Below are 17128 nucleotides of genomic sequence, written 5' to 3' on the forward strand. Positions count from 1 at the left end.
CCACAGGGCCGCAAAGAGTTGGACATTACCCAAGACCCTGCATACAGGTGCAAAACTTTTTTTGCCTGTGGCACCTCTGGCCCAGCAAGAGTTGAGCGTGAAGGTAGTGCTGCTGCTTGGCTTGTGGGGACCCTGGTGGCACCAAGTGTTCAGGGACATGGACTGCCTCTGCTGCAGAAGTTATGACCCTATCAGAGTCTTTTTTTGAGGCTCTTGTAGCTGGCGATCAGAAGGCTTCTTTGGCCAGTCTTTCTCCATAGCTCTGCCATTCAGGCACTTAAAGGGCTTCCTAGCTTGGGATCCTTCTCTGTTGTTCTGTGCATCAGGCACATAGAGGGGCCCCCTGCCTGGGGTCCTACTCTAGTTCAGTGCCTCAGGCATTTGATGGGCCAGCCTCTCTATTGTTCAGCGGCCAATGCTGGCTTGTGTGTGGTGGCGGGGGAGAGACTATGGTGATGGCTCCACGCCCTACGCGTGACTAAGCACAATCTCCTTGCTTCCATGGCTGCCCGGCTTTCCTCCACAGGCTTTTCCCACTACAGTCTCCTCCCTCACATCCCCTCCATCCGTCTTTCTGCAGTCAACAGCAGCCCTCGCCCTGGGATTGCTCCACAATCCCTAAACTCCAGCTCCCAGCCTCTGCACCATCTGTGGTATGCATGGCTGAGGCAAGGACTGTCTGATTTTCATTCCATTTCAGTTCAGTTCAGTTCAGTTCAGTTCAGTTCAGTCGCTCAGTCGTGTCCGACTCTTTGCAACCCCATGAATTGCAGCATGCCAGGCCTCCCTGTCCATCACCAATTCCTGGAGTTCACTCAAACTCATGTCCATCGAGTCGGTGATTCCATCCAGCCATCTCTTCCTCTGTTGTCCCCTTCCCCTCCTGCCCCCAATCCCTCCCAGCATCAGAGTCTCTTCCAATGAGTCAACTCTTTGCATGAGGTGGCCAAAGTACTGGAGTTTCAGCTTCAGCATCAGTCCTTCCAAAGAACACCCAGGACTGATCTTTATTTTATTTTATTTTTTTTAATTTAATTTTATTTTAAACTTTACAATATTGACTGATCTTTAGAATGGACTGGTTGGATCTCCTTGAAGTCCAAGGGACTCTCAAGAGTCTTCTCCAACACCACAGTTCAAAAGCATCAATTCTTCGGTGCTCAGCTTTCTTCACAGTCCAACTTTCACATCCATACATGACCACTGGAAAAACCATAACCTTGACTAGATGGACCTTTGTTGGCAAAGTAATGTCTCTGCTTTTGAATATGCTGTCTAGGTTGGTAATAACTTTCCTTCCAAGGAGTAAGCGTCTTTTAATTTCATGGCTGCAATCACCATCTGCAGTGATTTTGGAGCCCCCCAAAATAAAGTCTGACACTGTTTCTACTGTTTCCCCATCTATTTCCCATGAAGTGATGGGACCAGATGCCATGATCTTAGTTTTCTGAATGTTGAGCTTTAAGCCAACTTTCTCACTCTCCTCTTTTACTTTCATCAAGAGGCTTTTTAGTTCCTCTTCTCTTTCTGCCATAAGGGTGGTGTCATGTGCATATCTGAGTTATTGATATTTCTTCTGGCAATCTTGATTCCAGCTTGTGCTTCTTCCAGCCCAGCGTTTCTCATGATGTACTCTGCGTATAAGTTAAAGAAGCAGGGTGACAATATACAGCCTTGACGTACTCCTTTTCCTATTTGGAACCAGTCTGTCATTCCATGTCCAGTTCTAACTGTTGCTTCCTGACCTGCATATAGGTTTCTCAAGAGGCAGGTCAGGTGGTCTGGTATTCCCATGTCTTTCATTTAGGCTGCCACAGATCAGCTATTTCCCTCTCAGCCTGAAATGTTTCTCCTCTGACTCAGACAATTGCCCCCGATGTGGGGGTCAGACCCCTGCTTCAGGTCCCCCACCTGCTGAGGGCAGGTCCAGGCCTTCTAACAGTCCCCCGTTTCCCCCTAGTTCCTTCGTTCTACTGAGTTTTACGTGGGTCAGTATGTTCTTTTCCACTGGTCAGGTACTCCTGTCCACTCTCACCTGGCATTCTGCATGCACTTCTGTGTTTGAGGGTTTATTCCTGATGCGGACAGAGATGTATTCCATGTCCACCTACTCCTCCACCATCTTCAATAGGTTCCTTTTAATAGGGATTTTAAAAAATATAATATCCTAACTTTAGTAGTAAGAAGGACAGGCCGTGAGAAGTGGGGAAGATTGTTTTCTGTTTTGTGCAGGAGAGATCTCATGGTATAATTGAGATGCACATCCTATTGTAGATTTTTCAGATATTTTTAGGGAATAACAGTGGGAAAAAAAAAGAGCTTTATATTTTTAGTGCAGTTCTCCAGTTAACACTGACTCTGCAGTGTAATGGTTCCAGCATTTTTTGGTGTTCCTAGTATTTTCAGGCTCCACCAAAAGAACATCAAGCATCTCCTTTCCTTTTAGCAGTTGCTTGGTTGCTCTGTATTTCCAAGGACTATTAGAAGAACTGATTTGTGCATTTAATTCAGGAATTCCAAAACAACCTAGATGGCTCATAATAAGCAGACCACTGGCTTTTCTTTTTAACCAAAGCAACTATAAAATGCATGCAAAATAAAGATTTTGTTACCTGGCTTTTTGCATAACAGCAAATGGAGAGGAGAGGCATTGCAATGACAAACGGTTCTCAAAACTGTGTGATTTCCAAGTCTTTGAGCTTTGATCATTAAGCAGGTTTTCAGAAAATATAATTTCTATTTTCCCATCATTCCTTACTGGTAAATACTGAAGAAGAATAATATATGACATTTTTCACTGATACTTTCTAAATGGTGACTTAGAAACACAACTTATTTTCATAATTCATGTTTGTTAGGTTGCTGAATGCATTTGTCTTTAGATTCTTTGTTTTTCTCTATAAGCAAATATTTATCAATGACATTTTATAATATCCCAGGATGAGTGCTAGAGATGCTAAGATAAAACATAGTGTCTGTTATCACAGAGCTCACTACATGATACCAAGCTAGTAAATAATTGTCATATAGCTAGAAAAATAAAACAACAAGAGTATGTTAAAGAGGCCACACAGGCAAGAAAGACTAACATGGATTTGGTAGATTGGAGAAGATTCTGCATAAAGGGGATGCAGAATTAAATTGGTTAGTAAAGGCTGATTATGAGTTTAACATACAGATGGGAAGGGTATAGGCTGGTTTTTTATCTGTTAAACTTGATGGGCTTATTACATGAAGATGCCAAGGAAGTGCTGAATGTATGAATTTGGAGTTCAGGGGAAGAAGGAAATTTGGGAGTGTACAGAAGTATTTAAAAATGACAGGACTGGATAACATTACTTTGGAGAGAGTGAGGCCACAAAAGAAAAGGACCTCTAGCACTGAACTTGAGACACTGAGTCTGAGTTGGGAAATGATCCAGCAAAGGAGACTGATAAGGAGTTTTCTGTGATACAGGCAGGAAACCAGAATGGTATGGTGTCATTGAAGCCAAGAGAAGAAAGGTAATCAACAAAGGAGAAGTGATCACCCGGGTCAAAATGCTGTGGAGAAGAGGTGCAAAACTGAGGACAAATTAAATACCACTGGTGATCTGACCAGAGGAGATCCTGTGGAATTGGAGCAATGGAAAACTTGATTGGAGTGAAGGGGAGAATGAGGTATGAAATTAGAGGTGGTGTCTTTCAAGAAATCTTACTATGTAGGGAAGAAATGGAATTTAATGTTGCTACTATTTGGTGGCTCAGAGGTTAAAGTGTCTGCCTGCAATGTTTGAAACCCAGGTTTGATCCCTGGGTCGGGAAGATCCCCTGGAGAAGGAAATGGCAACTCACCCCAGTATTCTTTCCTGGGAAATCCCATGGATGGAGGAGCCTGGTAGGCTACAGTCCATGGGGTCACAAAGAATTGGACATGACTGAGTGACTTCACTTCACTTCACTATTTGCTGAACACCATCCTGTGCTAGGCATTTTTTGCATATATTATTTGTAATTTTCAGACTTTATTTTTTGGGCTCCAAAATCACTGCAGATGGTAATTGCAGCCATGAAATTAAAAGACTTATTCCTTGGAAGGAAAGTTATGACCAACGTAGACAGCATATTAAAAAGCAGATACATTACTTTGCCAACAAAGGTCCGTCTAGTCAAGGCTATGGTTTTTCCAGTGGTCATGTATGGATGTGAAAGTTGGACTGTGAAGAAAGCTGAGCACCGAAGAATTGATGCTTTTGAACTGTGGTGTTGGAGAAGACTCTTGAGAGTCCCTTGGACTGCAAGGAGATCCAACCAGTCCATTCTAAAGGAGATCAGTCCTGGGTGTTCTTTGGAAGGAATGATGCTAAAGCTGAAACGCCAATACTTTGGCCACCTCATGAGAAGAGTTGACTCATTGGAAAAGACTCTGATGCTGGGAGGAATTGGGGACAGGAGGAGAAGGGGACGACAGAGGATGAGATGGCTGGATGGCATCACCGACTCAATGGACATGAGTTTGGGTGAACTCTGGGAGTTGGTGATGGACAGGGAAGCCTGGCGTGCTGCAGTTCATGGGGTCGCAAAGAATCTGACACGACTGAGCGACTGAACTGAACTGAACTACAATGTAGGCATTTTAATTTTTGTTGTTTAGGTAATTAAACAGAAGATGAAAAGGACAAGAAACTTCCTTAAAGCCACATAACTTCACGATGAGAGAACTGGAATTCAAACCCAGGTCCATCTTGGTCCAAGTTCGATCTCATTCCAGTTCATCATGTCCCAACCAGAATGGCAGATCACTCCATAGGCATAACTTTCCAGAGTCTAAGAAATCTGTTTCAATTTCTGGCCAAAATATTTTTCCTGAGGATTATAGTGTTCCTGAAATTTCACTAATAGGGATTTAAAACTCCATTCTTGATAGTTTCCAGACTTCTGTTACTAATACATCAATAACGAAGGCAAAAGTAATATTCAACAGCTTAATATAGATCCCTAAGGTTTTCAGTACTGTCAAGACATCCCTCCCCCAAAAAAGGACATCCAAGTTTTTCCCCTTCAGTCTAGAACTTGCCTTTGTGCTCTGGGTTAACACTTTAAACTTGACATTTGATTGGCTTAAAGACTTTTAAAAATCACCATATCCTAAATGGTACTCCTGATTTTCACAACCACTCTTCCAATATCTTACGTATGAACAAGTAAATAGTGACACAGTTCTTTCAATTGTCTATTGCAGAAGACTCATAGTCATCTGCTAATTCTCTTTCCTTATATCTGTCAACAGATCCATCAAGTTACACCAGTTCTGCCTTTAAAGTGTTAGTCGCTCAATCATGTCTGAGTCTGCAATCCCATGGACTGTAGCCTGCCAGGCTCCTCTATCCATGGAATTCTCCAGGCAAGAGTATTGGAGTGGGTTGACATTCCCTTCTCCAGGGGATCTTCCCAACCCAGGAATCAAACCTGGGTCTCCTGAATTGCAGGTGGTGGCTCAGACGGTAAAGCGTCTATCTACAATGCAGGAGACCCAGGTTTGATCCCTGGGTCGGGAAGATCTCCTGGAGAAGGAAATGGCAATCCACTCCAGTACTATTGCCTTGAAAATCCCATAGACAGAGGAGCCTGGTAGGCTATAGTCCATGGGGTTGCAAAGAGTTGGACACGACTGAGCGACTTCACTTTCACTTTCTTTAGAATTTAAATCTGTCTTCCCTTGTCCATCTTCATGATGCCATCCTTATTTCTACTACCCCATCCAAAGTGGGTCTCTCCCAATCCATCTTCTTACCTATGATGTTAATTTCCTTCTAGCACGTAGGCCATGCTCTTATCACTTGGTTTAATTTTTTGTGTATTCGTTTATCTTTTGTTCATGTCTCTCCTCTAGAATGTAAGGGCTTCCCAGTGGCTCAGCAGTAAAGATTCCACCTGCAATGCAGGAGACTTTCAGGAGATGCAGATTCAACACCTGGGTTGGGAAGAACCCTGGAGGAACGAATGGCAACCCACTCCAGTCTTCTTGCCTGGGAAATCCCATGGACAGAGGAGCCTGGTGGGCTGCAGTCCATGGCATTGCAAAGAATTGCATACAACTAAGTGACTAAACAACTAGAATGTAAATTCCATCAGGACAGGGACTTTATTTCGATTACATTGTATTCCCACTGTTTATTATGAATGCCACAATGCTGGGCATATGGCAGATGCTCAACAAATGTATTGGTACTTGAATGAAAAAATAATTTCCATGTGATTGGCAGAGAATCAAGGCAATAGCCTCAGCCAACTGTGGTTGGCAAAATAAAATATGACAAAAGCCACAGTCATCAAACTCAGGCTCTCCCTGTGTCACACAACAAATACTCACTGGCTACCTATTTTGCATATGGTAATGTACATGTTTCCACGCTATTCTTCCCATTCGCCCCACCCTTTCCTTCCCCTGCTGCATCTCCAGTGTTTTTGAGCCACAGAGGCAACTGGGGTTGACTCCCTGATAGTGGCACCCTTTCCTTCTTCTTCTTATGAGTGAGCTACATGTATATTACTCTTCCTTGACATGGCAGCAATACAAACAACAGCCTATTGTTTGGAAGGCTTCCCTGGTGGCTCAGAGGTTAAAGCGTCTGCCTCCAATGCGGGAGACCAGGATTTGATCCCTGGATCGGGAAGATCCCCTGGAGAAGGAAATGGCACCCCACTCCAGTACTCTTGCCTGGAGAATCCCATGGATGGAGGAGCCTGGTAGGCTGCAGTCCACAGGGTCACAAAGAACTGGACACGACTGAGCGGCTTCACTTTCACTTTTACAAAGCACATGCAGGTATGCTACTTTCATTACCTGTGAGATAGGAACTATGTTTTACAGATGGGAAGTTTGAAGAATAAGAGAGTATGTCACAAGTTGGTAAGAAGTGAAACCAGTGTTGGGTCTGAATCTCTGATTCGAGATCTCCTATGCATTCCACATGCTATACTTATATTCTGTATCTAAAGGTCATCATCCCCACTTTTAAAGTACAGTTGTCTTATAAGGTCAATGCCAGGTGATTTTATCTAACTATAAACACTTCTGTTGAAAAGATACATCTACTTTGGAATTTAACCTAGGATGCATCTTACTCGGGCTTCCCTGGTGGCTCAATGGTAAGGAACCCACCTGTCAATGCACGAGACATGGGTTTGATGCATGGGTTGGGAAGATCCCCTGGAGAAGGAAATGTTAACCCACTGCAGTATTCTTGCCTGAAGAATTCCATGAATAGAGGAGTCTGGTGAGCTTCGGTCCATGGGGTTACAAAAGAGGTGGACATTGCTAAGCAGCAGCAGCAGCATCTTTCTCATTTCTGAAAACCAGAAAAGAAATTGAAAACTGTAATGATTTATAACTTACTGAGACTTTTACATATAATGATCTCACTCCTCAAAATGACCTAGGGAAATAGGTAGAATAGGTTTATTATCCTCATGCTCCAGATAAGTTATCTAAATCCTAGGAAGGAAAGGGCTGAAGGTTACCCACTTAGAGAACATTGATTAAAAGCATGGATTCTTGGAGTAACACTGCCTGTGTTTGATTCCTAGTTTAACTATTAGCTATGCAATCCTGGGCAAGTTCTTTAACTCTCTGTGTTCCAGTTTCCTCATCTATAAAGTGAGGATAATGATAGTATGTACCTCATCAAGTTACTGTGAAGACTGCATCTGTTAATCCATGTAAAGCATTATGTGTTATGTCTGGCACATAGTAAGTTCTCAATAAACACTGACTATTAAAAAGTGACCCAGCCAGGCCTTTGACCTAATTCTCTGACTCCAAGTCTAGCGGTCTTCCTATCATTCAAGTTAGTCCTCTTCTTAGAAAAACAAGTTGAAATAACTTTTTTTTGAAATGCTCTTTTCAGGAGTAGCTGAGCCAAGGACATTTTGTTTAGATTTTTACTTAACTCATAACGGGATTACAGAGCAGTGATAAGAACTTAATGTTGTTACATCTTATGAAATCACTTCATAGAATGTAATTTTGGGAGAGAGTACATTGAGGATCCTAATATCAACATAAAGATTTGTTCTTTTCCATTTTAAATGTTTTCTCCAGAACTTCAAATCTAGAGCAAATGTGTCATGTCTTTTTGTTATGAAACATGCACAGATTTATTGTGTGTCAAAAGAGAAAACTTCTCTTTCAACTGCAAATATTTTACATGATATTAGGGGCTGCCCAGACTATTTATTACTTTTTTGTATCTTTAGGGCTGTATCCTAGAAGGATAAAAAGGCTAGTATATCAGATTATGTGTGAGAATTTTTTTTTGCATTAGTTTGTAATGCTAAATAAAACAAAACAAAAAACCTGGAAACAACCTGAATGCTTAGGAAGAAGCGTATGATTAAGTGAATTTGGAAACACCCGTTCTAAAAAATATCAGGCAATGAAAAAGACTGAGCTATATGCCAGAAGAATACCTGTGTTACACTGCTAAGTGAAAAAGAAAAAAAAATCATGCTGCAGATTATGTACATAGCATAATCCTATTTTTGTTTAAAAGCTCTAAAATCAACATATATGTTTATATTTCTATGAAAGGCATGAAAATATGGAAGTGAGAGCATCTATTGGAACAGGGTAGCACTGGAGAGGATTGCTAGAATCTGCAAGAATGCTACCTTTTAAAAAATTACATCTTGAGATTATTTTACACACAGAAAGCATACATTACTTATGTAATAAATGTTGAACAACAACAAATTAAAAAGTTTTTCTTTAGCAGTGGCCAACTAACACAATCACTGTCCTAAAGCCCACTGAGGAAACATTGATAAGATGCCTAGAGGGACCCATCGTTGAAGCTGTCTATTTTGTTTAGAAATCAAACTTCTGACTTTGGTTGCAAGAGCAAAAAGCTCCAAATGAATTAAAACTCCCAGTCTACAAATAATCATAGCAAACTCAGAGTCTGCTTGCAAATTGTATAAATATACACTGAAACAGGATCACACACCTTCTTAATTAAGCATGATTCAATTCTTTGTTAGCCTCTCAATTCATAAATGTTATGATAATCAAATTTCAGTATAAAGTGAAGCTAGCACTGTAAAATCTCAACCTCAGCTATACTAAATGTAATTGCCCTTTTTCCACTGATTTACCGGTATTCTTTAAAATTTGTGTTTGATGTCATCTAAGCCATATCTGCTATTGTCACAACCGCCTATAGGTTTCAAATTAGTAAAGGCTTTGAAATATGACTCTGCTCAGCAGAAAGGAATCTGCAGCACTTGGCATAAAGATTATAATCTTTGGCCTTTCTGTGGCAAGATTTACAACTGTGACCTTGGGCTCTATTTCACTTGGAGTGTAGTCACTTTAAGTTACCAGTGATGATTGCTTTGAGTTACTAGGTCAGTGTGAATTGCCTAATATAATGTCAGATTCGTGCTTCCCAAGGGCTGGGCAGTATTAGGGACATGAAACAAAGTGAATTTTAATGTCTGCAAAAGGCAGTGCTCTGATATATGAGCCACCTCAGTAACAATGAATTTCCACGGCAGGAGATTTTAACACCAGTTCTTAACCTCTTCCGTACTATTCATCCTCTAATTCATGAAATATTATGAGTTCACTTTTAATTAGGTGAAATAGTCTGAAACTAGTTAAAGATAAATGGTCTTAAACTAGTCTGAAACTGGCTAAAGAGATAAAGAGTGAAAATCTAGCTCTATCTTAGGGCCAACTTTTTCCTAGAAAGATAAAAAGAGAGAGTTGTATGAGGGATGATACAAAGCTGCAGACAGTGCCCTCCAGTTCTATTAACACACCACTCCCTGGAAGCTGAACTGAGGCCTTTGTCACGATGAAGTTCCAAAATGAGTATTTGTTTAAAATTGAGAACTATATTCAGACGACAAGCAGTAAAGGCAGTGGAAGAATTTGCTCTTTTAATAGTCAGATGTTTGTTGCTGTTTGGCAGAAACCAACACAATATTGTAAAGCAATTATCCTTCAATTAAAAAAAAGTCACATGTTGCCTAGCTTCTAACAGGAAGAAGCTGCACACAGTACCTGAAACCAGACCTTTCTTTGATTCACTGTATTTAAATATGTTGTGAACACTAGATGGCACTCTAGGGTCGCTTTTCATCTTCCACTAGCAGAAGGTGCTTCAACATTAATTCTCTCCTTTAAATAGAGCAAACATGCTATTTAAACAAAGGTCCCTCTAGTTGCTCTGTAGTTCTGTTTTTATATTTATAGTCATGTAATCAATATGTTGGAAGAGTAATTAATTTTTAACCTCAGTCCATGGGGAGATCAAATGTTAGTGGAGTTAATGGATTGAACAGGCTTCATTATTCTAAAGTAACACTAATGATAAGGCAGGGAAGAAAGCAGAGGGTTGTAAACAATTGTGCCATCAAACACCGTCATAAAGCAACAGTGCAATGTGATCATGGGCTGCTGACCTGTTGTCACTCTCCTTCAGTACAGCTGTAGCTTCTGCTTTAGGTAACTAGACAAAATGGAGTCTCTTAACAGAGTGAAACATTTCCTTTTCGAGTCAATGCTGTTGGAATTATTATTCCAAGTAACAGTCCTAATTTTGTTGCCCCTCTGTTTTGAAAGCCTTTTGTCACTCCCCATTTCTTAACATCTTAAGGTGACATTAAAGGCCTTTGATGATTTGAGTCCTCTCTGGAGGAGGCACCTTAGCTTCACGAGAGTCACGTGAGTCTTCATTCACAATATGTTTGCAGTCCTATGTGCCTGACTGTGTACTGTGTTCTTCCGAGAGAGAACCACTGAGTGCAGCGTCTGCAGCTTCTGTATTGCATCACATCTATGGGCATGGAGGGTTCTGGATGGGCTCATTCCCAGGACACGAGTTGGGGGAGGGGGCATGGCCAGAGGTGAGGGGCTGGAAGCCCAAAAGGACAAAGGATGCCCCACTCCTCTTTTATCCTGATTGTATCCTCCTATCACCCAACCCCATGTTGCAATTTCCAAACACTTCCCAGAATCATGAGAGAATAAGAAAGTTCATTATGTTGAAGGCAAGGAGGCTCACAGTAGATCACACATCAAGGCTTATTATTAATAGACATAGTACTATGTCTTGTACAAATACTATTATGTTCAAATTAATCTCTCTTGTTCCTTAAGCATTCTTGTACTTTACTGACATGACTGTCTCCATTTGAAATATCCTTTTCTTGTCCATCCATCTGGGCCCAATTCATATGTATCTTCTTTTACTAAATCTTCTTTAAAGCCTTCTAGAATAATGAATCTCATTATGTTCTGAACTCCCAGATTTCTTAATTTATATGCCTATTATAGTAACCTATTGCAGTTAGGATTTCTGTCCTTATTTTTCTTTTCTAATAAAATTGTAAATTAGGTGAGGATTTGTAAATCTTTGTATCTCTTACTTTCCTTAAGCAAATGCCTCGTACAACACTGATGGTCCATAAATGTTGAATTTACTGAAACTGGTAGAATAAAACTTGATCAAAGGACTCAGAGTGGATGGCTGTGTCAGGGATAGATCTTTTTATTGGATTAATAATTAAAAGAGAAAGATGAAATAGTTTATTCCATAAAAAACACTAGTTGATACTGGTCTTATAAACACATTGTGTAGAGACTATAAGTGGCCTATCAACATCCATTCTCTCCTTATTCCTTAACAGAACCCTAGTTTTTAGGTATACTGGGGCCAAAAAATTAAAGACTACATTTTCCAGTCACTCCTTGCATCTAGCTGTGACTCTAAGACTACATAATGACCGAATTTAGCAGGTGAACAGGTTTGCAGGCCTTTAAGGAAGGTTCTTAAAGAATGTTGATTCACAGGGACATAGAGAACAGACTGGTAGTTGCCAAGGGGGAGTGGGAGATTGGGGTTAGCAGAGGTAAGCTTTTATATATAGAATGGAAAAGCAACAAGGTCCTACTACATAGCACAAAGAAGTATATTCAGTATCCTATGCTAAACCATAATGAAAAATAATATAAAAAAATTAGATATATCTATAACTGATCACTTTGTTGTATAGCAATAATTAACACAATACTGTATGTCAATTTTAAAAATGCGGATTCAGCTTTTCCTCCTTCTTCCTGAAACTCAGGAAGCCATCTGAACCACAAAGGTGACCTTGAGGAGAGAAGCTGTGCATTGGGATTGCAGAGCAGAAAGATGGGAGTCTGGGCCCCTGACAACATCTTGCAGCCTCCATCTCAGGCCCCACACTACCTGTCTTCCAACCTGTTTTGTGTAAAAGAAGAAAATCCTTTTCTCATTTAAGCTACATTGTTTTGTGCTTTTCTGAACCTAATCCTGATGCACAGAATCTAGATTAATTGTGGACCATTACTTTTTTTTCTTTTTGTTTCTGGGGATTTTCTCTAAGTATGATAATGATCATATAAACTTGTCATCTAAGGAAGAGCAGGAGTTGAGGTGCTCAAGATGAACAGGTACGTGCAGGATGTACAATTTCCCATTTCAAAATGAAAGAAGAGAAGCTTGGATATAATTTGTTAATTATATCTAGATGGTGGGAGTCATTGAATGGGAAGAGGATTAAAAAAATGGGAGAAATTACAACTACTGAGTGTCTTTATCAGTAGTAACAAGACATACATATTTTTACTTAATCTTTATAAAACTTTGCATTTTATAATGAGGTAAGTAACTCTTTCTCAATCTCAGCTTCCTCACCTTTAAACACTGTGGTGCCCTGAGGTTCCATCCTTGGCCCTCTCTAGCTTCCATGCCTAGATGATCTCATCTGGTTCCACAGCTTTATACCACCAAAGATTGATGTTTTTGCCTCTCCATGATTTAGACTTACATATTCAAATGTCTACTTGGCATTTCCACTTTTTTTGTCTAAAACTCACCTAAAATTGACATGTCCAAAGTAGGACTCCTGATCTGACCTGTGACTTTCCCAGCTTTCTCTCTTAGTAAGTAGGGACACTATCCATCTAGTTGTCTAAGCCAAAAACCCAGGAATCATTTTTTGATCCTTCCCTTCCCCTCCTTACCCACATACAACTCAGGACCACGGTGCATTAATTTTTCCTTAAAACTCATCTCAAATCTATCCACTTAGCTTTACTTCCAGTCCCTCTATGCAGCTTCAAACCTGCCTTGATTTCATGCCTGGAGTTATTCAATAGCCTCCCTGCTTCTTCTCTTGCATTGCTATATTTTCACTTTGCAGCCAGACTCAACTATTAAAAACAAATCAGGTCCTCTCTTACTTAACACCCTTCAGTAACTTCCCACTGCTGTCAGAATAGAAGTCTAACTGGCTCTTGCTTTCATTTCTAACTTTGCCTCACACCTTGCTTCTCCTTTAACATACTACTACTGTGAAGGTTGTTTTATTGGGTCTCAAAAGACAAAGCCCATTCCTCCCTCCAGAAGCAGGCTTTGCACTTTGTGTTCTCCCTGCCTTGACTGCTCCATACCAGCTCTTCACACTGTGGGGTCATCCTCATCTTCAGGTCTTAGTTCATGTTTTGCTTTCTTACAGAAGCCTTTCCTGATCACTCTGTCCAAACAGTCATTTAACCTTAATCGTTATTATCCTATTTGTTTCTTTTGTAGTATTTATAACAATTTGAAATTAACTTTTATATAACTAGTTCTTCTGTGTATTTATCAGCTACATACCCATCCATCATCTGTTTATCTGTATCTATCATCTTTCTGCAGATGACACCACCCTTATGGCAGAAAGTGAAGAGGAGCTAAAGAGCCTCTTGATGAAAGTGAAAGAGGAGAGTGAAAAAGTTAAAGCTCAACATTCAGAAAACTAAGATCATGGCATCTGGTCCCATCACTTCATGGGAAGTAGATGGGTAAACAGTGGAAGCAGTGTCAGACTTTATATTTTGGGGCTCCAAAATCACTGCAGATGGTGATTGCAGCCATGAAATTAAAAGACACTTACTCCTTGGAAGGAAAGTTATGCCCAACATAGATAGCATATTAAAAAGCAGAGACAATACTTTGCCAACAAAGGTCCATCTAGTCAAGGCTATGGTTTTTCCAGTGGTCATGTATGGATGTGAAAGTTGGACTGTGAAGAAAGCTGAGTGCCAAAGAATTGATGCTTTTGAACTGTGGTGTTGGAGAAGACTCTTGAGAGTCCCTTGGACTGCAAGGAGATCCAACCAGTCCATTCTAAAGGAGATCAGTCCTGGGTGTTCATTGGAAGGACTGATGCTAAAGCATCCAATACTTTGGCCACCTCATGCGAAGAGATGACTCATTGGAAAAGATTCTGATGCTGGGAGGGATTGGGGGCAAGAGGAGAAGGGGACGACAGAGGATGAGATGGCTGGATGGCATCACCGACTCGATGGACATGAGTTCAGGTGAACTCCGGGAGCTGGTGATGGACAGGGAGGCCTGGCGTGCTGTGATTCACGGGGTTGCAAAGAGTCAGACATGACTGAGCGACTGAACTGAACTGAACTGATCATCTTTCTCTCTACTTTGGGATTAATGCCCTGTGGGGGCAACAGTCCTGTCTAGTATATTTGTTGCTGTATTTTCCCTTCTTATAACAGTGTGTGTTATGTAGAAGGCTCTTAGTAACATTTTAACATGGAATAAATGGACAACCATATTTGTTTATGGGCAAATAGTGAGTAGATGGCAGAGATGGGACAAAAACCTGACCCTTTCTTGCTTTAAACACTTATTCATTCATTATAAGATCTCCCTATCAGTCAAGTAGGACTTAAAGAGTTCTTCTCTGAGCAAGACAATTTTATTAAAGCAAGGACTATTTTAACTAAATATACTGAAGAAATGCAGTAATAATTTGGTTAACTTGTGTTCCCTCTAAATGATTTTACCTAAATTCCATTGGTGCTTTAATCACACATATTTTATTTGAATTATTTAAATAATTGCCTCAACTCTCACTTTTTTTGGCTATCATTTATTATTCTTTCTATGTATGAAGAACCATTTCCTTTTAAAAATAATGTTGTCCATACCCTTGTGAACTGGTTAATTTTCTTTCCAACATTTTCTTTTGGGCTGTGTAGATATGACCAAACAGTCACCACAATAATGCTGTTGTTTCAAAGGGTAAAGACTTTTTTCTTATAAAAAATTGAATGTGAAAAAAAATCCACCTCATATAGTGTGAGAATGCCTGTTTTTCTTGGTCATATTTCATTTCCTTAGCAAGACTATTTTCTTCTGCTTTCCATTGTCAGCAGACAAAAAAGATACAATTAAATCAAGGAAACCTGGCAGAGCCGATTTTGGAAAATAAAGTGAATTCAGTTTCTGACTTGAACAAAGAGTAATTTATTATGTTGGAAAAATACTGCTGTGATGAGATTCAAACTCACTGTGTCTCATGTTAGCTCAGGACACCACTTTAGATCTGCATTTGTATTATCTTTGAGAAGGGGCAGTGATTTCACCCCTAAACTTTAAACTCTGAATAGGACATGGAGTTGTTTAAGGGTCAGCAAGCAATTAGCACCCAGAACCTCTGTCTGGAGGCTGGGGCCAGATTTGCAGACTTTTCCAGTCCTGAGCACTTTGATTCTAAGTATAGATGTCTGCAAACAACCCCAGACATTCCGTTGGAGCAAATGAAGAACTAGAGTGGGTTAGAGAGAATTTTACGAATCAGATGAATTCCAAGATATATTTAAAATTAAAAATATATTTTGATGTATCTAACAACCATAATAATACCTTATAAAACATATTATATCATTTAATATTTACATAAAAAACATATTATTTAATTTACAACCAGCATTGTGAGGTATAATTATTCTCATTCTTTATAGACAGGAAAAGTACAACTTGAAAAATTAAGTGACATTGAGAGTCACACAGGTAGTAAAGTCAGCCTGGACTAGGTTAGGACCCTGTTCTGGTATTACTATAAAGATGAAGAAAACCAGTGTCAGTTTTCATGAACTTTTCCTTCACATATTTCTGCTGCTGCTGCTGCTGCTAAGTCACTTCAGTCGTGTCCGACTCTGTGCGACCCCATAGACGGCAGCCCACCAGGCCCCGCCGTCCCTGGGATTCTCCAGGCAAGAACACTGGAGTGGGTTGCCATTTCCTTCTCCAGTGCATGAAAGTGAAAAGTGAAAGGGAAGTCGCTCAGTTGTGTCCGACTCTTAGCAACCCCATGGACTACAGCCTACCAGGCTCCTCCGTCCATGGGATTTTCCAGGCAAGAGTACCGGAGTGGGTTGCCATTGCCTTCTCCGCACATATTTCTAGATTGTGCTAAACTTTTTACCTGTTTGGTAGTAGTTTTATCCTAGCATTTTCCACATAGAATGTTTTTGTGGGACAGGCAGGTAATTAACAGTTAATTATAGTAAAAATCAAGGTTCCCAGAAATATTACTGCCACTTATTGAGAGTTTTATATGCATCATTTCATTTAATTCTCACACAGTCTTATAAGAAAGCCACTATTTGTATTTTCATTTTACAAATGTGTAAAATGAGGCTTAGGAGAGTTAAACAACTAGTCCAAAATCTCACCACTGTTAAGTGGTAGAAATGATTAAAACCTAGAGTATCTGATTCCAAAGTGTGTCCATCCAAGCTTTATACCATAGTACTTCTATGCAGAATAAGATGGGGGAGGCTGTGCCTGCCAGGTCACTGGACCCTGAATTATGGACCCTGAATTATGACTGGATTAAGTCAGTAATATGATGTCAGCTGATTCAGGTTTCCACATGTGGCTCCTTATGTAATGGACAAAATTAGGTTGGGTAAGCTTATGCCAAAAGGACAGTTGCAGTGAAGTAAAGTAACTTGCTACAATAAACAACCCATCTCTGTGGTGTATGTTTACCACACGTAAACAGAGTTCGAGTCAGTTAAAAGTTGTGCCCTGAAATTCTGAAATAATCCCTCACAGAATGCTTCTTATCAGGAATGGGTGGTTTGGTTTTTTTTTTTAGTTTTGGGGGATGTTTGTTTTAATTACCTAAGTTTAAAACTCTTGTAATTTCCAAGCAATCTAGTTTGGAATACTGAAAGAGAGAACTAGAATTTTAGAAAAATACAGTATTTTGTTGATCTTTTTAGTGCATTGATTCTGCTTTGTTAAATGGAAATAAGT

General features: G+C 40.1%; 1 long non-coding RNA gene across 4 annotated transcripts in view; it reads right to left on the bottom strand.

Moving 5' to 3' along the window:
• The window catches only part of LOC102393989, a 43193-nt gene extending 35975 nt beyond the window's left edge, over positions 1 to 7218 (bottom strand). For 3 of the 4 annotated variants that reach the window (XR_003110936.3, XR_006552759.2, XR_006552758.2), the window contains exon 1: positions 5773 to 7136. This is a non-coding gene — a long non-coding RNA (uncharacterized LOC102393989). The other variant, XR_006552760.2, reaches the window with a different exon arrangement.
• Between the last annotated feature and the right edge of the window lie 9910 nt (positions 7219 to 17128).

This window comes from Bubalus bubalis, chromosome 8 (genome assembly GCF_019923935.1).
Source record: "Bubalus bubalis isolate 160015118507 breed Murrah chromosome 8, NDDB_SH_1, whole genome shotgun sequence".
Taxonomy (NCBI): Eukaryota; Metazoa; Chordata; class Mammalia; order Artiodactyla; family Bovidae; genus Bubalus; species Bubalus bubalis.